Source organism: Squalius cephalus (assembly GCF_949319135.1).
Source record: "Squalius cephalus genome assembly, chromosome: 6".
Classification (NCBI taxonomy): domain Eukaryota; kingdom Metazoa; phylum Chordata; class Actinopteri; order Cypriniformes; family Leuciscidae; genus Squalius; species Squalius cephalus.
The window spans coordinates 7,492,815-7,515,863 of record NC_137127.1 but is presented as its reverse complement, the minus strand read 5'-3'; the positions used below and the strand labels follow the sequence as shown (position 1 = coordinate 7,515,863).

General features: G+C 36.1%; 1 long non-coding RNA gene across 1 annotated transcript in view; it reads left to right on the top strand.

The window, feature by feature from the left end:
• The window catches only part of LOC307160016, a 30,780-nt gene extending 13,711 nt beyond the window's left edge, over positions 1-17,069 (top strand). The window contains exons 3-6 of the long non-coding RNA XR_013821487.1: positions 6,894-7,038; positions 11,658-11,785; positions 13,579-13,666; positions 16,966-17,069. This is a non-coding gene — a long non-coding RNA (uncharacterized lncRNA). The remainder of the gene's footprint in view (positions 1-6,893; positions 7,039-11,657; positions 11,786-13,578; positions 13,667-16,965) is intronic.
• The last annotated feature ends 5,980 nt before the right edge of the window (positions 17,070-23,049 follow it).

The following is a 23,049-nucleotide window of genomic DNA, read 5'->3' as shown; positions in this document are numbered from 1 at the left end:
CACGGCTAGCCTGTCCATTCAGCAGACAGCCTCTGACACCGATAGCACACAACATGTTAATAAAAAACCCTGTAAAGTTCCACTGAATCAGCAAGGGCTTTGACAGGAACAGATTTTCAATCATTAATGTTGCCCCTCTCACTACCCCTCATTACTTTATACCTTTGCAGGAGAGGTTGCCTCGAGGGAAGCCCGGTGGCAAACTCCAACAGTATGACCGGCTTCGATCTCGTCACTCGCCTGGGACACTCTGTGCATAATAAAGATAAACTTTCTTGCTCCAGCACCAATCGATATTGAAATCCACAGTTACATTCACTGTGCTATCTCTCGCTTTCATGTCAGTAAAAAATGCCCCTAGACATACATACCAAATATGTTATTCCAGATATCTGGAGTCAAATGTACAAGTATTGGTGAATCTACACAGGGATCATACTCTAAGGTGGTTTGTAATTACATATAATTTGTGTGTCATTTGTTTTGTTATTAAATTAACTTTTTATTGTGTGTGCGTGGGGGGAGGGGGTGTTCATAATTAGATTTTCATGCCCAATAATTATGTAAATACTATTTACATAACTGAGAGCATCCATGCATTTTGTATTCTACATTAAGATTCTTTAAATGAATGATTGCATTTTAATTTGAGGATATAATAATCCAAGCATACTGCATGAGACAGACTCCTGAAGGATTTAAATAAATTAAAGGGGTCATGACATGGCTCTTTTATTATTTTAATATGTTCCTTGAGGTTCACTTATAATGTTAATACCGTTTTTTGCACACAAAAAAAAAAAAAAAAAAAAATGTGGAAAAACGATTATTATCAATTCCCTCCGTCTAAAATGATCTTTTTTTAACGACCAGTGGGACCCATTACTACCCAATATTATTTGATATTATTTAATTATATAAATATTATTTATAAGTAGCATATCACTATGTAATGTAAACACATTTTTTACAACATCAACTTCAGCATTTAGAATTCAACTTCAGAATTCAGAATCTTGTGGAAATTTCTTTTTTCTAATACTCAATGATTTATATTTACTTAATAACTGGACTAGGACATCATGTATTGCGGCAGATAATGACATGCGTCTTGACATATGGCTATCTGTCCGGAGCAGAAAAAAAGATGGAAATCCTTTCTGTGTGTTATAGTTTTTCTGACAGCTAGATGGTTCTAGCTAGATTAGATTGTAGATTATAACAGGTTTTATTTGCTTTTGACACAAGAGTTTCAGCCGTTAAGCGACTTCATGCCATTTGGTGATGTATAACTATCAATCGGTTTATTATGCAAACGTATTTGCCCGTGTGACGTCACAAATCCCACAATATCTATAAACAAACCAGTATTGTAGCTTGATCTAATAAAAGAAACTTGCAGGATGTTTTAAGACCTCTTACATGTCCAAAGATCAAGGCAAATTTGATTTCCCATGCCATGACGCCTTTAACAGGGTCCCATTACATTATTTTGCACAAAAAACTTGATTTGATTAAATTGTATTTTTGTTGGCTATGATTGTTGATTTAAATCTAAACAGGTGTTTTAATCCATATTTAATTATTTGCACCTCTTCCATAGACTGAGTTGCATCCTGGTAGGTGTTAGTGTCACTGAGTGTTGAATATTGATGAAACAGAAAGACCTGAAATGACAGTCTCTCCATGGCGGCCACCCCCTCCTCCTCCTCCATCTCTCGGCAGGATTCAGAGAGAAGCTAATGGCCATGCAATGCCTGTCATAGTTTCAAAAGCACTGCCTTTGTTCCAGCACTGCTTGGCTCTACACCCCCCGATAGGCCCAACCCTTACTAAAAATGTCAGCGAATATTGATTTGGTGGGGAGCAACAAAGACTTCACTAAATGATAGCTCCCTTTGTGCTGCGGCGATGAAAGGGCTAGACCTTTCTCCATAGTGCTTCGATGATGCTTAGTCCATCAATATTTCATATCCGCCTTACACTACAAAGTGAAGACAAATTGACAGAAGGGGTTTTAATACACATCAGAAAATGTTTATTGTGGGCTGACATTAAATATTCAATCAATTCAAGTTAAATAGACGCTCATAACAGGTGTGCTTGTTGCTACTATTTTGTTTGTTTTGTTGTTATTTAATACTTCTTGTTTCCTGAAATCGAAGTACATTCACACCTACACAATAAGCAGTATAAATGCTACCTGATGATATTAAAAGGATGTAAGAGGATATGTATACAGATTTTCCACTGGCTCTTATGGTTTTCCAGTGTAGACTTCAAAAGGCACAGAATCAGGGTTATGGGGGTTGGGTTGCTTCATCTGTAAAAATGCAAATGAAATGTCCTCGATTCCCCATTTGGCTTTGTATGTAGATAGTTCTCTGTAGTGTTTAATATGTGACTGCTGACTGCTTGAAATTAAAACATTTTACAGTTTAATCATATCTTGCTAAATGGACTGCTACCGTTACAGCAGTTTGCTCTTTAGAAGAATAGACGTGTTGCAACAGGAGAAAACAAGCTATTTGCATGTAATTAGATCAGAGAGAGAGTAATAGAAAACTAAAAAGGATTGTTTGTCCAGAGCCTAGTCATAAACTTACAAATCATTTAAAAAATATAATATTTGATATTTATGTTATTCTTTAAATGCTACATACAATTACTAACTATTCCTCCTATTTTAAATGTTATATTTCACTATTTAATTCTGAATTTATATGTGTGTGTGTGTGTGTGTGTGTGTGTGTGTGTGTGTGTGTGTGTGTGTGAGAGAGAGATTATATATTCAGTATATATAATATATATATATATAAATGTATATATGTGTATATATATATATGTATATGTATATATATATGTAAATGTATATGTATTTGTGTGTGTGTGTATATATATATATATATATATATATATATATATATATATATATATATATATATATATATATATATATTACATTTATTTCCTGAGCAATGAAGTTCAGTAACTGAACTTCAATTACTAGTTATTAAAATAGCATAAAATGTTTCAATGATTGTCTTGGAGCTTGTAATGTGACAGAATGCTTCCTTTGCAGTGTCTTGCATGACCAGCTTTCAATTACACCTCTGTTTGAAAATGGCAGAAAACTCATTAGAGATCAGCTGAGTGGAAATAGATGTTATCATATTAATGGAACAAACCATATAGCACTTGCCCTACAAGTTTTAAATAAATAAATAAAAAAGGCTACATTTTAATCATACTAGTTTTGTTTGTCCTTTTAGCATGACACACTCGTTCTCTGAAGGTCAGCCAAGAGTATATTATGTGCACATCACAAATGAGTCTTTAAGTGCAAATATCTCAATTGTATTAAATTTATATCTTTCTCTTAATCAGATATTTTATGCATATTTTTGAAAGACCGACGGTTTATCGCCATCCTTGAATGAAACCTCTTTGATAAAAGCAAAGTAGTCAGTGGCAACAGCCTAGGGGCCAGTTACACTGCACCGGTTTCAACTAAAAACGGAAAACTTTTTTTGCATTTTGACCACTCATTTACATGACAACGGCGCTTTGGGGGCCTGAAAACACAAACTTTTGAAAACTGGTTTTAAAGTGCAAGTTTTTGAAAATGATACCAATATCAATATCGAAAACGTGAGTTTATGAAAACGATGACCAAGCACATGCATATTACGTGTTCAGTCTATAGGCGCGTAGTGTGTCTATACAAAGTTACATTGTCAACTACTGGCCTGACAGCAGAATACAGCATTTTAGTCGTTTTCACAGATCAGGGATCATTTTAACGTTGTCGTCTGAATCTGCAAAAACGCAAAGGACATTTTTTTCCGTCTTGTAAACCTACCATTAGAAAGCTGCAAAGGTGGAAAGCCTCTGGGAGTCAGGATTCAGGTAATGAAAAGAGACATGTCCAACAGCAGCAATCTGTATCGGTTTAACAAGATGCATTGCAGTGGGCCAATAAACTGCATCAGGTAAAGAGCTCTACATGCAAACCGAAGCAATGAAGCACTAAAATTGTGGTTTGAAGAAACTATCAATAGTGCATTTGTGGGATTTGGTGAATCTTCCACATATATCAAGTTCTAAAATGGAGATTATGAATGGATATATCAAACAAATAACCACATCTTAACTGATCCATTCTTCCACTTCAGATCCAAAAACCTAATTCGTTTTGCTATGTAGAAATTGCATCAAATAACAGCTTCCTTCAACCCCAGTTTCAGTGGTCTTTATTATGTTTATATCATTTAAAATAAAAAACTTTCACATTTGTAGCTTTTTAAGCCCGACTTTTCATCCTCAAAGCAAGTTTCATCCATTTTGGTTGATTTGATTTGATTTGATTTGATTTGGCTTGTTATTTCAATACATTTAAAAGGATAGATTACTCAAAAAAAAAAAGAAAATTCTGTCATCATTTACTCATCCTCATGTCATTCCAAACGCATATGCATTTCTTTCTCCTACAGAACACAAAGAAGATATTTTTGGGAAATCTAAAGACTTTCTGTCTATATTTCACTGTAACGTTTATCATCAGCTCCATAGGACAAACACAACTAATGAGTGTCATGCTCATGTTAAGCAGTTCAGGTTAAATGTACTGTATGGTTTTTGGGGATTAGGACAAAATCAAAATGTTTGAGAAATATCAATACAGTGCAAAACTGCCGAAATAAATGTATTATTACTTATATTTTTCTTCCTGGCTATTCATTTTAGAGAAACGCATCTGTAAAGTTTATTGAAATTGTAAATGTAAGTTCTTAGCAATGTGTTTCAAAAGCAGGAAATGTCTTTATCTCAATCTAATACATAATTCATGTAGTTTGTTCATGAAGTGGAATCATCTGTATGAAATTTCACTTTTTTCCCTTGAAATAAGCTAAGCTTATTGTTATTCACAATATCAGGTTTCTGCCAAACATATCCAATCAAATTCAATTTGACGGTAGATGTTTTTCCCTCACAAGTTGATTGCTAATCTAATTTTCTTGCATTATGCAGCAAAGCGTCTCCAGGCTTGTTCACACAATGTCTTTCTCTTTATAATTCCCTTCCTGAACATAGACATTCAGTATGAAGCATTTGTGGATGAACTGAGCATTATGTCTATTGCAGTGTGCAGGTCGGAGAGCTGTCGAGGACAGGCAGGTGTGAGGTGAACATGAGATTCAGATTTGGGCTCATCACCAGGGTGTCGTTCCACTAGAGAGATATGTCAGAATTGATTGCATCTCATTACAGGTTTCGCTTTAGAAGTCTTCCCATTATTAATCTATTATTCATTTTGGTTTTATTTCAAATATAATAATCTGCTTTATGGTCTTTCATTGAAAGAAAATATGGAAGTTCATTTGATGATCTTGTTAGGGAATTATGATTCATATTTAATGGTTATAACTATTAAAAATCACGTTTTGCTTTCTGCTTAACATTTGAATAAAGTGACGGCATTAAAACAAATTTAATTTATCTTGATTACTCAGGGGCCGTTTACACGACGCCGTTTTCAACTAAAAACGGAAGACTCCGTCCATTTACTGCACATAACAACAGCGTTTTGGTGGACTGAAAGCGCAAACTTTTGAAAACTTCAAAGTGCAGGTTTTTGAAAACGATACCATTACTGCCTCTGTATAAACTACAAAAATGCGAATTTGTGAAAACAGTGATGTCATGCGCATGCGTTCTGTCTATATAGGCGTGTAGTGTTTCTAAGTGACATCGCCAACTACTGGCCTTGCAGCATAATTCAGCGTTTTTAGTCGTTTTCACGGATCCGTGTGAACAGGGATCGTTTTGACAACATTGTCATCTTTATTGAAAAAAAAAATCATAGGAAAAACTTTTCTGTCTTTAGGACATTGCTGTTGAGTAAACGTACCCCTTAAAGTCTCCATGAAACAAAAGTTGCTATAGTCTTTGCTTCCCTATTGTGACGTATATCAGAGTGAGGACAAGAAAAAATGTAGGACGGGCTGTGATTTTGTCCATTGGGAATTCATTGGATCATTGTCATTTGCTGTTGCTGTGATCTCATGTGAGTGACAGGTTGCCCTGCCCTCACACCAGTAAACATGTCATCAGAGAGTTAATGATTGTTTTGATTAAAGACAAAGACTTTATGTACAAAAAGACGGTGCACTCATATTACTATGAATGGGGGAAAGTGCAACGCACAATATGGTAGAATAAGTCCCGCCTTCTAAAGAAAAGAGCCAATCGCCAATTGGTAAAGTGATCGCGTCACTGCAGCTGCTGTTCGAAGCTTTGTGTTTGCGCGCATGAGACTGCGTATGCGCATTAGCTTGGTCCAGCCTGAAAAATGCATTTCATCGTAAGCTTGGCTAACAGTTTAGGAGAATTGATGTTTCCCCATTTAAAGAGATAGGAACTGCACTTGCATCCCCGAGAGGCGTTTTAAAGATGGCTGCCGAGTGAAATGAATTGTCTTAAAGGGACTTGTTAGGGGCACATTAACAAAAAATAACAAAAAACAAAAAAACAAAGATGCACGTCAATTACAGTATTACTATACTGTTTAATATCTGCTAACACTTTTTGATGCTCCTCCAAAAGACATTCTACTGACTAAAAGTAACTTTGCAGCTACATGCCAACTTATCCTACTAACCTGAACCCTAACACATAACTTTAATAGTCTACTATAACAGTCTACATAACAGTCTACTTAAAGTCTACTTGTACTCTAATGAGAGTTAGTTGACATGTAGTTGCAAAGTTACTTATAGTTAGTTAGTCAAAATAAAGTGTAAGCATAAGGACTTTAACTGAAATATTTGTAATCAAATCACAGAAATGCACTTAGCTCTTTGTCTGTTTTGACACTTTTTCAATTCACCTAGGGATGTGAAGACCATGAGACTTGCAGTTAAAGGAGCCATTGGAGAGAAGCAGACTGCTGAAAGCCTATTCACACTGCAGCTCGCCAGCGTTAGGTTTCAGCTGTCGATGTGCCAGGGACTGCTCTAGGAGCCAGGTGGTACTGAGGTATCAGTCGAACACAAGTCTAATGAATCCTTCACTGAGCTGCTAAAATCAATGGTGCACTAAATAAATGGTGTTGTAGCACATTATGTTGGAATTAGTTTTAATTTAATGAGATGGAACAGTTCTTTACCGGTGGAATTGATCTTTTTAACTGCCCTTGAGAAATATGTTGAAATCTGAGCCTCAGTTGACACCACAAACTTTCTGTATAGATCTATGAGAACTTTAATTTGATTTAGGAAGACTTTCATGACACGACCGGGCTAGATTTCGATTGGGCAGCACTGATAGATATTCCATCTCTACCACTATAAATGAAGTCATTACCACCCTGTCGTAATATGTGTATATATATACATTGATCAAATGATGATCAAATGATCTCCAGGCTTGCCCTTAGTAAAATTAAATGAAAAATAATTATATAAAATGTACTGTATATGTAATAATATTTCACAATGTTACTGTTTTTACTGTATTTTTGATCACATAAATGCAGCCTTTTTTAACATAAGAGATTTCTTTCAAAAACATTTTCTTATGCAAAATGTTTGATGACAATCTAAAAAAAAAAAAAAAAAAAAAATTTGGACATGACATAATTAAGTGTTCAAAATCCCAAGCAAGACGCTGTCTGCATACTGAATGAATAACCAGACCCAAGAGGTCTGTCAAATATCATATAAAAATAAGTAATTATATATATTTCTGATAGACCTCTGGGGTCTGGTTATTCATTCAGTTTGCAGACAGCATCTGCTGGGGATTGTGAACATAATCTTTTTAACATGTGTGAGGGACACAAATGACACCCATTTGTTTTGGAATGATCTTATTCCTCCGCCAATCTGTAAATCTTTCATTCCTACATTGATAGTTCCTACTGACGCAAAAAGCAACAGTTTGTTTGGAGAATATCTCTGAAAACACTCTGTGCTACACTTACAGGACTTACAAAATTAGCACCCTGTGATTGCAGTGTTGAGCACTAGATCACCTTCGGGGATTTGATGTGGTGAAATTACATGGCCTTTTGTCCAACCAATCATAATTATCCATGTCAATTACATGCAGCTGCATAATCTCTTTACAAAGACATGTGAAAACCTCATATTGCCAGATTACTGTCTGACAGTCTTTCCCCTGTGCTGTGGCGCGAATGTTGTCTGACAGCCCATCAGACTGCTTTTACTGTAGCCTAACCTTTGTAATTACTGGGTTTTCTCTCAGAGGAATAAAACAAGTGCAGTGACATTGAAGGCTGCGCATTTTTGTGTGGATATGTAAAAAATTGTGGATGTGATTTTCTCTCCTGAATGCGAGACATGTCAACAAATCCCCCTGGTCTCTGCCTGTCCTGCTCTCTCCCGGGGTGCGTCGTGTGTGTGTGTGTGTGTGTGTGTGTGTGTAATGGCGCACAGCTGCCATGATTGGGGTTTCTCTCTGGCACCTGGAGATTCAGTGTGAAACGATGGCAGCAGCCTGGGATTTGCTCTGGCTGTCTCTTTTCAGCCACTTTGAAATTTAAATGTCAGTTCATGGAGCAGAACAGTTGCTTTTAACAGGAGTTGAGCCTGATTATTTATTAAATGTTGATATGTGAAGTTTTCACTGTCAAGACCAAAGCACTGCATCATAATTCAGATTCTTATACCTAAATTCAAAAGTTTTTCTTGTCACTGTATTAGTGTTATCTAACTTTTGATGCATTATTTTCTTAAAACATTGAATATTCATTTGAACTCTTTCCTTGCCAGCATTTTTTTTTTTAAGTTGCTAGACAACACAACACAAAACTTTGATGGCCCACAGAATATTGTGATGTATGAATATCTGAACATGCAATATATCTAAAGAAATTAAGAGCCTCTGCTTTTAACTCTTTCCCCACCAGGGTTTTTTTTTTTTTTTTTTTTTTTAAGTTGTCAGCCACCACCAGCCTTTTTGATCATTTTCACAAAAATGTCATGGCCCCCAGAATATTTTGTTGTATGAATATCCGAACAAGCAATGTATCAAAAGAAAAACAGAGAATTTGCTTTTAAACAACAGCAACAAACACATTTTTTTCTAGCTTCATGCATTCTTTTTTTAATGCTTATTTCAAAAGTATATAAACAATGTAAAATCGGCTTTATTATTTTCACTCAAAATCCTAATTTTCCCTATGATTGTATTGTATTAAAACTATTGTGATTCTTTTAGTTTTGAATCTATTAATTGTTCTATGTCATTGCATTGTCTTTTGATTTAATTATACTGATATGCATGGGTTTGGAGTTCATATTATACATTAGTAATGAAGTGTACTGTCACTTTAAGAGATCCTTAACTTTGGCCGCATTCTCACCTCTCCCAGTTCACGCTAAGCTGAGCTGGGATGAGGTTGTTAACCCTAATTTCTTACTAAAACAAACCTTACTGACCCCAAACTTTTGAACGCTAGTCTAAGTACATATATACAAGTACAAATATATAGTTATACAAGTCATGCCGGTGAAATGTTCTTCATATCAATATTTTACAAACCTTGTGCTTTTGATGAAGTCAAATTAACCCTCAGAACTTCTATGGCTAAAAATGGGTATTCATAAGTTGTGTATATGTTAACTGGTATGCTTTGTTTTGTGCCATGCTTCAGTGTGCTCGTGAGGGGGGTAATTATCACTGTCTGGGTCTTTTGGAGATCAGAACAAACATACTGAGAGGCTTGATAATTACTCTGATTTATTATCAGTCACTGTTGGACTGAGGAGTCAGTTGGTCAGCAGTCACAACTCTTTTTTCAACTCGCATTGTCTCATTACATTCTATGTTCTTTCTTTCTTTCTTTCTTTCTTTCTTTCTTTCTTTCTTTCTTTCTTTCTTTCTTTGAAATCTTGCTGAGCTTTAAAATCCCCCATGTCTTACATTCTCTGGGCATAACATAGTATTTTGCTCCCTTTTTGAGCGGCTTTTGTTTGTCTATGAAAAGAGACTGCTTACAAAGAAGTAATTAGGTGTATTATGTCCACAGACCTGGGCATTTGCAATCATTCTCAAGTGGAGTTCCCACCATTATTGTTGAATCTTTGTTGAACACTCTACCTTAATTGTAAATCTCATTAGAGACTCAGCATTACTCAACTATGTTTGCTGTAAATGGGTGAACATGATTGTTAATAGAAACCAACACGGTTTGTAAAGTATTAGAATCATGTAACACTACTGTGTTCAACCGTGTCTAGACAAGACATGATCTGCCAGCAGTAGTACTGGGTTATTAGGCTCAAAGCTTCACAAATGCTCCTGAAATTGTCTTGTCAGGGTAACAAATTACTCTGATGTTTTCTGGCCAAACTGTTGAATAGCCTTTATAATATCTGAGGCCTTCCTGATTCTTTAAAGTCTTTTAAGTGTATTTAAACATCTTCCTTTTCCATTAAGGCACAGCATCATGAAAAGCACTGCAGTTTGATGAAGGATTAGAACGACTCTCTGTTTGTTCACAGACCTCACAAGCGGTGGGCTCTAGAGACTCCACTGAGAAGAGTTCTGTGAAAAGAGTGTCACAATTTGATGATTACATCACATGAAATATGCATCAAAAAACATGCATCATAATTAGGTAAGAATGCTTTAGAATTATTGTTTGATGCTGGTTAGATTGAATCACCTTAATAACCTTAATACACTTATAATAAACAAAGACATCAATATCCATCCATCCATCCATCCATCCATCCATCTATCTATCTATCGATCGATTGTATTGGACAACCATTGATAAAATAATATTTACATTAACCATCAAAATTATATTTATATAGCTACAGTTCAAAGGTTTGGGAATTTAAGAAATTAATACTTTTATTAAGGATGTATTAAATTGATCAAAAGTGACAGTAAAGACATTTTCACATTGTTACAAAAAAAAATCTTTTATGAATTAATGCTCTTCTTTTGAACTTTTTTATTAATCAGAATCTTGAAAAAAGTATCATGTCTTCAAACAAAACATTAAGCTTCAAAACATGTATGTTTTCAACATGCATTGAGAATAAGAATAAATGTTTTTTGAGCTGCAAATCAGCATATTAGAAGGATCATGTGACACTGAAGACTTGAATAATGATCCTGAAAATTTGGTTGCATTACAGGAATAATTAACATTTTGCAATAGATTAAAATAGAAAATAATTTTTTTATGTAATATTTCACAATATTAGCCTACTGTTTTACTGTATTTTGATCAAATAAATGCAGCCTTAAGTGACTAAATACAAAACAAAAATATACAGTCACCCTAAACATTTGAACGGTTACATATTTTGAGGAGATCAATATTTTTTTTTTTTTTTTATATATTTCCTCAATATTAAGTCTTACTGGAAAAGTTATGTTTCACAACATTAAACTGTCAGCCAGACATCTTTTATCATGTGTGATTTAGACTGTCTAATGCAACAGTCTATAATAAACAGTCATCTTTAACAACCCCAGTGGGGTACTTTCATAACATGTCTGTTATTGACCATTGTGTAGTCGTGGCTCCCTACCACTAGGGCCTCTTAACTTTGTAGATAAAGGACAGTGCGAGTGACCCTGTGGTTCTGTTTGTTCCCCAATTTGTTCTGCAGGATATCTGGCTCCTGCAAGGTGCCTTTGGCCAGAGCCAGCGTGGCGGCGGCAGCCTACGTCTGCTTAACTGGCTGAAAAATGAAGATTTATCTGCACATCTGCGAAGCGCTCCACAGACCCAACCATGGTGTGTATCTTAACTGCCCTCAAATAGACGGTGGGAAGCTACAAACAGGAGCAGACTGAGAATGTAGGTGGGGAGATGACCGGGTGACATAAATACAACTCTCTCTTTCTCTGTTTCTCCCCCTGCATAGTAAGAATATTTACAGGGCAACAAAAGACAAAACCGTGAGAGTCTTTTGCTTGTTTATTCTGTTAGTTGCAGCCTTCATTAGCCCACAGGGCCAAACCACCTCCATTTCCTGCCATTTTTGCCCCCTCTCTCTCTGCTGTGACCTCTCACACAGTGATCCCTATGAATGGACAATACTGGCCTTCACAAGGGCCTTCGGGACAGCCATGACTGCAGCTGGGGCTGCTTGCCCTGCCCCGAGGGCACTCAGACAGATGAAGGGGATTCTGGGGGGCCACACAGATGTGGCAGCTCACTAAAAGCAGGCTCTTTTAGGCCCTCTTTTATATTGAGGGCATGAACAATACTGGAACTTTTAAATACGTTATGTCAGCAGGATTCACAAGGTTTAGGTACAACTCATTAAGAATAATGATTTATATTAAGTTTTTGATTAGTCATTGAAATATCAAAATGTTTTAGGTATTCATAGAGGGTGTTCATATAAAGATTAACCGATAATCGTTTCTTTAAGAGACCCAAGCTCGTTAGGCTCACTCTGGTGGGTGAGAGCTCTGGGAGTACGAAACCTCCAGGAATTGACCGGCTGACTTATTGAAATGTCATCCCAGGGAGGATGCACTGTCTTGGGCATGACTTGAATAATGCCCCGCTGCCTGGAACACTGGACTGGTATTACCGATATTTAGCTTTAACTACATAGAAATTCATTCTCAAGTGAGAAATATGTTTTGTGTAAATAAAGAAAATAAATAATAAAATAAAATAATTATATAATTAACAAATAATAGATTCATTTGGGACCATTTAGACTGCAAGAAAACAATATAAAACATTATGCAAAACAATATATTATTATTATTATTATTGTTGTTGTTGTTATTAATAATACTTTTAGAGCCCTGATTAATAATTATTATTATTACTGATTTTTGACAAATAATAATAAATAAATAAATCATTAATAATCTGTTGTAATTAATAATAATAATAATTCTATTTTTAAAATGTAATAGTGTTATAGTGTTTTCATTTTTGCAGTATAATGATTTTTTATTTTTCATTTTTAAACACAATAATAGATAAAACAATTATTTAAAATCTGTTAAATTAGTAGTAGTACTAGTAGCAGCATTTTAATACTGCATATTAGTTTTTTACTTTTGTACAGTTGTACAGTGATCATTAAATTATTATTGTGACAAAAACGCTCATCAGGTTGTGGTTATCAGATATTTACATTTAAAAAGTCATCTGAATAGGTATTGGTCATAAAAGCAATGATTTTCCATTCTCTCTCTCTCTGTCCTCTAAAGTAACTTGATGGATTGCACAAGCAAACATGATAATGGATTTCCTAATTGAGTGATACAGTGCTTTCTGTTGGTATCCGATTGTAATAATTTGTCACTCTTTTTCTGTATGCACATAGTCTGACTCAGTGCGTAAAGAAGCAATCTGTGGTTGAGAAATCCACTCCCCAGTTGCTCTCTTTGTTGCACTTTGAGTCCATAAGGTCGAGTCCCCGGAAGGGAAATTGCTCCAGTCTTGTGGAATGAGCAAATATAAAAAAGGGGGTATGCATGTCAAATTGCCCAACACACTACCTCTTCAAGATATGTTTTGCTTTCTCTTCCCCTCCCTCATCCCTTTCTTTGAGACAGCACACAGTACAGGACTCGTGATGAAAGGCATGGGTATTATGGGATTACTGAGGGGGCATCGTGAAAGGCCAAGGAAGCAGGCAGAGTGGTAAGTGATTCTTTTCAGTCAGTGGATTAACCCCTACAGGGTTGAAAAACCTAAACAAAGTCCCCCGTTCCGGCGTCTTTGCGGATGAAAACAGGACTCCATATAGAGGAAGTGAATATCCAAATATCGAACGTGGTTCAAATACACAGAAATTATTTATGTTTTATTTATTTAAGGCCCTGTTTGTTCTTAATCATTGTAGTGTGCATGTGTGCACTATGCATACAGTATAAATGTTTGTGCGGCCGTGGCATGTGAACACGTGTGTGTATAGTTTCATATGGAACTGGAATATCTCTGCCAAACAGTATTTATTTGCATTATCAAATGAAGGGGAAAGCTTTGCTATTCTTCATTCGTTATTGACTAACCAGAGTAAACACAATGGGTGTGAAGTGCATACAATGTGTGTTCCGAATTGCTGATAGCTAACTGATTGTATCCTTGTGTGGGGGCCTTTAGCTCATGACTTCCTCTGACTCTGACTGTTTACCTCCTTCAGGGCTTTAAAAAGTATCACATTTAATTCTTTAGTGAGTTACATGCTTACTTCAGTATATTGTTACCCCACTGTTTATAGAATGTTTGTCCTGATATATGACGTATTGCTTAATGTGGAGAAATAAAACATAGGGTACTTCAAAACACTTTTGGTAAGTTGACTTAAACTTTTTACAGTTATTTTATGATTATATTATGTGTGAAGATTTTATGACCTCATATTAACTGAGAAATATATATGTAGCTATATACATATATAGTACATCGAATAAACAAAATTAACTAATTAATCACACGTTTTTCTGTAATTGATCGTGATTAATCGCACCTAACATTTTTAATATATTTTTATATTGTAATAATTTCACATTTAATCTCCAAATGAATGTAGAAACAACACAAAAACAGTAGCCTATATTTTAAATATTTGATTAATGCCAACTTTTTCCGCTAGGTATATTATCGTACTTGCAGTGAATACTATTCGTTTCATAATATCAGGCACCTGTGATTGACGAAACACTGTATAGGTGATCAAATTGAGCAGTGTGCCTTTAAGGACATCAGTATGTAATTTCTAAGGTGAATAACTAACTTAATGAATGATGTTGAAATACATGAACACACATCACAAGTATTTAGCACTAAATGCATTACTTACAACACACTTCTGTTTGAAAAGCCTCTGGAACGTAGATTGGACAGTCCTTTACCTTTTCCTTTTGTGTGATTCGTAATGCCTTTAGGCGAAACTTGAATGGTGCTGATTTCTTTCTGTCTTTCTTTTTGTGTAAGTGTCAAAGTTGCAGATGATTGGCTTCGTTCACATTGGAATATTTCAAGGCTAATTTAGCTTCCTTAATGACAAATATTCTGGCAATTCATCCCGTAAGATCATGTCATGTGGTGATGCATGTTCGTAAAATAAGCAAGTATACTATGATGAAAAGGTTATTTAGATTAGATGGATGATTTATTGCCTTCATAACAACAAATGAATATTGTAAATGCAATCTGAACATCCGACAAAGTAGGACCATGTTTTCTACAGTACATCAGTGGACCTCAAGTGGGTCACACGTCTGTTCTGAAAGACAATGCTAAATGAAAATAATAAAAGCTGTTATTTTTTTCAATTATTGAAAACATTTACAAAATGTATGCATTTACAAATTTGAACAAAATTGACATTTGTCCTTTGCTGATGCTATTTATGTTATTGATTTTGCATATTGTTGGTCAAAAATCAAAATTTTTGGTTTCTAGTACTGATGTATATAATGTGAGTATATAGTATAGTAGTGTGGCCATACAGTATATGAGCAATATCACACTCGTAGCCCTTAGCCAAATCAATTGCTCTGGAACAAGTAATAGATGATTAAGACCAAAAATTGCCCATTTTGATATACCTAAAATAAATTATACCTCATGTTCAAACAATACATAAGAGCCGAGACGAAGCTGCTCTCTGCGGGTACATGAGCGCTGAACAATCAATCTCCAAAAATCGTCTAAAATATTCATCAAATATGCACTATGTCTATATTTGAGGTCTAAATAACTACATTCTCGCCTAAAAAACTACATACAGTAAACAACACCAATAATATACACTTATCATCTTGGATATATCATCTTGAATGAGCCTCCAAACAGAACATGATGTTCGACTGAAGCACACTTACCCAAATCCTCTTAAAAGCTGCAGACCATGACACATCTAAATGAGTGATCATTAGCATAATGCGCTATGCTGCTGCTTAGTGATTTCTTTTAATCAACCTCAGAGTCTGTGGTAATTAGCTTCCCACTTCTAATAGATTCTGACATTCTTGAAATGTGCAATGTAGGCCGTCATATTATCTGTCTGCCTGAATGCTGATTTGCATACAACCTTTACTTCCAGGACTGGTCACTTTTTTGACCTGGGCTAATGGAATTTTTCATTCTCATTTGTCCATTGGCCTGTTCTACAGCCCTCTGTTACTTTCTTGTGCTGGTAAGAACCATCCCTGCTTGTTGTATTCTATTAAAGAGTGATTAGAATGACTTGTCAACTGGTCAAACATGCGGTTGGCATACGTTTGTTGCAAATTATGGTTCCATATGAATCACAGCCTTTTTAATATATATACAAATATTTTAAATGCATTAATTATGTCTTGTAATGCACCATATGTATTGTATGCTCTCATGAATATTTGTATACATGAATATATATACATTTTAATATTTATCTATTCACCTTTCAATTTATTGATTGTGAATTGAATCAACTGATTCACTAAAACATTTGAATCAAACATTTCCCACAAATAACTATTTATCTTTATGAATTGATTTTAAGTATTCGGAAGACTTGGGTGGGGTGGGGTGGGGTGGGGTGGGGGATGTCTCTTCTTCACACATAGCTATCATATGGTTCGCTACTTATATAGTTCACAGGTTTTATGGACCACTTTTATGATTATTTTCTTTGTGATAAGGATATTTGGTTTTTGTATTTCATGGAAGAAAGAAAGTTACATAAAGGTTTAGAACAGAATGAGGGTGAGTACATAGTGACAGATTTTTAATTTTGGGGTGAACTGTCCCTTTAAGAGTCTTTAGTATAATATTCTGTCTCCTGTCCCTCTGAGCTAGAGGCAGCCCTGAAGCTTAGCCGTCTTATGCTCATTTGTCAGAGAACTAATTTTGCTGAGCCGTCTATGTGCTCTGAGCAATCCTCAGGATATTGTCATGCATTGTAGTTTTCAGCTCTTCTGCCTGTGCGCTAAAGCTTTGTTTCTCCACAGGACATACAGTAATTGGAGTTCAGGAAGATAATAACAAAAGATAAATCCAGCTGAGTCAAAACACGGCATGAGAGACCACAGGCATGGGGGATGGAAATAGAAAAAAAAAGGTGAAAAATGTTGTTAAAATTCATTGGATGAGAGAATGATGAATGTATGTCTCAAGGACAGCCAGAGGTTAGGGCGTGTCTGGCTCAGTGCCTGAAGTTTACATTAAAATAAGGGAAGGAATATTAGTGAAACGAGCATTTAGGCAGTCACATTTACTTGCTGGTGTTACAGGATCATTAACTTCAAAAATCTTCTGTGATGTCGGGACAATTGGCCATCTGCTTTAAATAACAACTAGAGAGATTTACCCAATTTTCTCAATATTTACTTTACATCTAATTTCAAACCCATATGACTTCCACTCTTCTCTAGAACTCAAAAGAAGATATTTTTAAAAATATTCATGCTGCTTTATCCATACAGTGTGCAGTGACTATTGACCTGTCAAGCTCCAAAAAACATCAACAACACTATTAAAGGACAATCACCATATGACATTATATTTTGATATTATAGCATTGTCTGATGAATGGAATGAAATTTAAAGTGGTCATATTTTTTTATTATTTTAATATGTTCTTTGAGGTTCACTTAAAATGTTAATAAAGTTTTTGCATATATGCGGAAAACCCTTAATTTACAAAGCATTATGAAATCATTTACTTTTGGTGTGTGATGCAGCTGCTGTCAGATTCAATACAGCTGACTGCTTCATATTTCAACAAAATGTTCTCCATTACACTATGCCTTCTTTACAAAACAGTCTGCTGTCAAATGCTCCGAACAAACATATCCTCAGACGTGATCCATGATGCCATTAAAGTAACCATCCACTTGTTTCCGACGCTGAGATCCTTCTGAAATCTGTACAGAGACACAAACAAGCTATTTAAACTGGACACGTCAAAGCGAACGTTCTTTCTCACTTCATTTGTCCTGTTGTCGACAGACTCAGAAGTGCGCTTCTGTATTCTGTATCCAGTGTAGACAGTGACAGTGATTATAATGGGTTCTATATGCTTTTGACGTGACGCTCACATCCAGCAAATTTCAGCATGTTAAAGGGGTGGTTGATTATGATTTCACTTTTCTAACTTTAGTTAGTGTGTAATGTTGCTGTTTGAGCATAAACAACATCTGCAAAGTTGCAATGCTCAAAGTTCAAAGCAAAGGGAGATATTTGCTTTTAAAGAAATCGTTTTTTAAGGACTACAACAAACGTCTGGTAGGGACTACACGAGCTTCCTCCCGGGTTAGTGACATCACGAACCCTAAAATTTATATAAAGCCGCCCCTGGGAACGCGATTTATATTATCATGACAGAATATGCTAATCAATGACTAGAAGATAACTACACATAAATTCATCAACTAACCATTCAGAAATGTCCTGTTGCTTCGACATGTTGTCACTTCTTCTTGAGTCTCTCCATCATTGTCTGACTCCGGTTTGAACATTAAAGGCTAAAAGTTTTTGAAATTTTCAGTGCATGTCTATGTGAGGTAAAAGGATACAAGCTGTTGAAGCTCCGCCCTCTGTGCCGGGAGCAGCAGCTCATTTGCATTTAAAGGAACAGACACAAAACGGTGCGTTTTTGCTCACGCTCAAAAAGTGACAACTTTAACATGCTATATAAAAAATATCTGTGGGGTATTTTGAGCTAAAACTTCACAAACACACTCTTGGGACATCAAAGACTTATTTTACATCTTGTGAAAAGGGTATTATACCACCCCTTTAAGCAGAGGGCGGAGCTTATGGTGAGATGATGTAAAACTTTTTGTCGATGTCTTGCTCTGGTGGCAGTCATGTATTTGGCCATGTGACGTCACAGATAAATATCAAAATGAGATGTTTTTGGAGCTTTATTAAATAAATGCTTTTTTTATATTGAACATTTTGATATACGAGTGAACAGTGACTTAAATTTCCATCAAAAGTGGTTTTGTAACTTCAAAAGATTTGCAGTGTGCAGATGGATTATTTTTATAATGTAAATATGATTATATGGAGTTAATAATTGCATAATTTTCATGTTTGCGTGAAATATTCCTTCACACCATTCGCTGCTATCTTTGCTCTCTCGGGCCAGTATGTGTGTGCATGTGAGCGCAGCTCTGACCTTTGCTGTTGGCGCATTGTCTTACAGCAACTGGAAGGTTGTAAGTGTTTATCAATGAGAGCGCTTGTTTAATCGTAACCCTTCCCAAATTATGATGGATGAGGTCTGTGAGAAAAACAGCAACGCTTGGCATTTGCATCGGGCTTCCAATAAAACAGATGAACGGCCAGTTTGCAAATAACTTGCAGTTTAATTATGAACTCATTTAAAAAGTACTGGGAAAAGGTCAAATATTCACACCAGGCAAATACAACTGCCTCCGTCTCACTGTTTTTAACCCAGCCTTCACAAACTGCAAAAATAACTTGGATATATTTTTGTTAAACTTGTTTTTCTACTTTTATAAAGGAAACCTCACTACATTTTGTTGCATTTATACTTTGAAACAACTAATCACATTAATTAGACAAATAATAATAGATTTAATTCAAGACATATTTCCTGAAAGCAAGTCTTATTATATTATTGGACAATTTTGCTTTTCAAATATTTATTATAAGAATGTTTAGACATTTGTTCTGGAAAATAAGACAATTTTTTTTTTTTTTTTTTTTTTTTTTTGCAGTGCATGCACAGCCACCTGCCTTAGCCACCCACCCACCCATACACACACACACACACACACACACACACACATACCCCTACACACAGACCTACACACAGCTACATGCTTGCATAAACACACTTCCCCCAAGGATATATATGTGTCTTTGTGTCAGCAGTGCCCCTCCCTGCAGCTGTGCACCTGGAGAAGCTTCCATTCCTACACTCCAGTGAACCCAGACACCTGTTCACACCTCCACACACTCCTCACACCTCAACAGCCGTCTCATTCTGCAGCCCCCAAAGCACATTAAGTTCCCTTATGCATATGAGAGCGCAAATACTCAATGACAGCAACAGTCAAACTCAAAAAACAGGTTGTGAAAGCTCTGGCGCTGCCATGTGCAAAGGACTGAAAGGTTCACTTAAAGGAACAAAAAGTCTTACATTTGCTATTAGTCGATTTAATCTCAGATTACACACATTGTAAGTGACCACATGGTGAATATATTATGCACAACACTCCTATTCTTATTCCTTGTCTTGTTTAGCAAATATTCAAACATCTTTAAAACAAGATACATTTACCTGAGAAAGCACAAATGCATTACACAATGTTGTCAGAACATATACATGAGTGTTCATTTACTTTTATTTAATTTAGCTTGTCTTGAACAATAAAAAGGTCTAAATTTGCTCTCATATTTCAAATATTCTATGAAAACTCATATAACTCAGATAAATATTATTTTTGTCTTTTATTTTATTTCACTTTCTTATTATTTAGAATATTTAGATATTTGATATTTTACCTGAATCCTATATATATGCAGTAAAAAAAAACAGTAAAATATCAAATATCTAAATATTCTATGGCTGTCATCTGTCTGGCTGACGCACAGAAAAAGACAGATTTTCTCTTATTTGTGTGTGAGATTTGAACACAACTGTTAATCCATTGTCTCCTAAACTTCCCACAGTTCCATAAGATTACAGATACGTGCTTTAGCAGACTAATGTCCCTTGAGCGGAGCATCTGTCTGACAGGCAGACATTGACGGCTTGTGCTCATTTGGCTCCATTGTTTTATTGCAGCAGTTGCCACACAGTAAAGCTCCTCACCTGCCCAAGTCTCTGACACGCAATGCCTTTTGTGTGACAAACGTTTTCCCACATACCACATGCTGGTAATTTTAGTCAGACAAGAGGTTGTTTTATTCCAAAAGAGGCAACAACATTAAGGTTTAAAAACAACTACATTGCTGACATTATTCAAGGCTTTCTAAAAATGTGCCACAATGAATTTGCATTCCCTTCGGTTAACATGGCATACATATGTTTTTTTGGACAACAAGTGTAAGATTTTCTTTTCTTTCTTTCTTTCTTTGGAGGTCTTCTAAATCAAAAACGATAATATATGAAGGTCTGAACTTACTATTTAAAACATAAGCTTATTTTCTTAGTAGTTCTCCAAGAACATGTACTGCAAATTCTCTTTCTGAGCACACTTTCGTCCATCTTAAACTTGTGGCCACATGAAAGACAAAAAACTTCAAAACATCATTCGCTGTTTGTTGTGACCTCAACAAATACCATGCTTTAACACCACACAGAAAAAAAAACAGGAGGCCCATTCTGCTCATAAAGTTCTCCTGGCCAACACAGAGGTGCTAGAAACTGCTGACAGGAACCGGTTTCACTCCGCCATATGTTTTTTTAGACCTGATCTTATGACTTAAATAGCACACAGGCAGACACTTCTATGAGGGATCAGCTCAGAGTGACAGACAGCTACCACAGATATTTGGATTCAACTGGGTAAAGCTCAACCCTTCTGCTAAATCAATTGTTTAATTTAAGTAGGGGAGTCTGGGGCTAGTTGTCACAGAGATAAGTGTTGAACTGTTTACTCAGGACAAGGTTATATTTCTTCTCGAAATATAAAATGTTTGAAATGTTTCAAATATCTGTTTGTAATGAGAATCTGAAAAATGTTCAAGGCCATTGATACCGACTTCAAATATTCACTGGAGTAAAAAGTCTGACAACTAGCCTCGAGCTCTCCTTATTTAGAAGATACTTTAGATTCAAATTCGTTTATAATGATAACTAATTTCATCTCGTGTTCAATCATTTAAATTTCCAAATGGTCCAAAAGAAATAAACGAATGAATGAATGAAAAACCAAATGCTTCATGGCCATCTGTTGATGCTCAAAGAAGGAATGTCAAGAGAGAGCACAAGAGCGCTCTCCATCTCTAAGACTCTTAGAGTAATATAGTTTCTCACACTTGGCTGGTCATGTGTACACAGTGCTGCATATAAGACTAGCCCACCGCCCAATTAGAGGCCTATTGTCACAAGCCGGGACTCAAGGCCTGCTTCCGTCCTTGTGTTTTTTGGGCTTTGCTAGTTGCCTAGCGCTGTTGTATTCAACATGCTCATTAGGAGCTCTCAGGCATCTCAGCTCCCTCTCCTCTCCTTACAATTTTAATTCCTTTTACCCATCTCTGAATTGATGGGAAGGTCAGCTAGGGAACAATAAGGCCTAGTCGATGATTGGCGCTGGATCGAGTCCACGTTCCCTCGGTTGCTCTCTAGACTCAGGTGCTGCGTACGGAGGGCTCTTAGGCACGGACGCCACATCAAAGCTAAATCAGCCAGTACCTAATTGGCAGGCTGATTTATTTTGGCTTGGACAGCCCCCTTGTGCCCTCCCGTCAGTGAATCTAGCGTTCCGCCTCCCCACGGCCCCGTCGAGTATGTGACTGCGCATCCACCCTAACACATTACCAGACTAGACATGAAGCTCTCAGCGCACTGCTGCGTGCCTTGTTGTAAATAAGAAGCACATCTGCTCATTAAGGTTTTCCAAAGCCCAATTTTCTTCTTCTTCTTCCAAGTGTTACGGTTGAATCCATCTAAGTGTCCCATAGTAACAGTTACTTTGTCTTTTATCAAATAGCAATTTCTCCCCTGATAGACACTATGTTTCACACCCTCAAATATTTGGAGTGAAACGCATTTCAGTTAGAAACGCATCATAAGTTCCTCTTTCACTTTTTTCACTCTCTTTTTTTGCTGTGATCTTTGGTGAGAATGCAGCATATGGATTCAGTAAATGGACATGGAGATCTTTGAAAAGAGAGGGCGGAAGAAAAGCTCTAACCTTTATTAGACAGCCGTCTAATGGTGGACCGTGAAAAAAAAAAACAAGTGGTGAATGGAGCGTGGGGTTGGCCACATGAAAGGAGAGAGAATAAAGAGAATCTTTAATGTGAGCCTGTATGTACAGCTCGCATTGACCCCCATTGTAACCAAGGAAACCGAAATGTGTCCAATGGCTGTCAGTCGTTCTCTTGTGTCT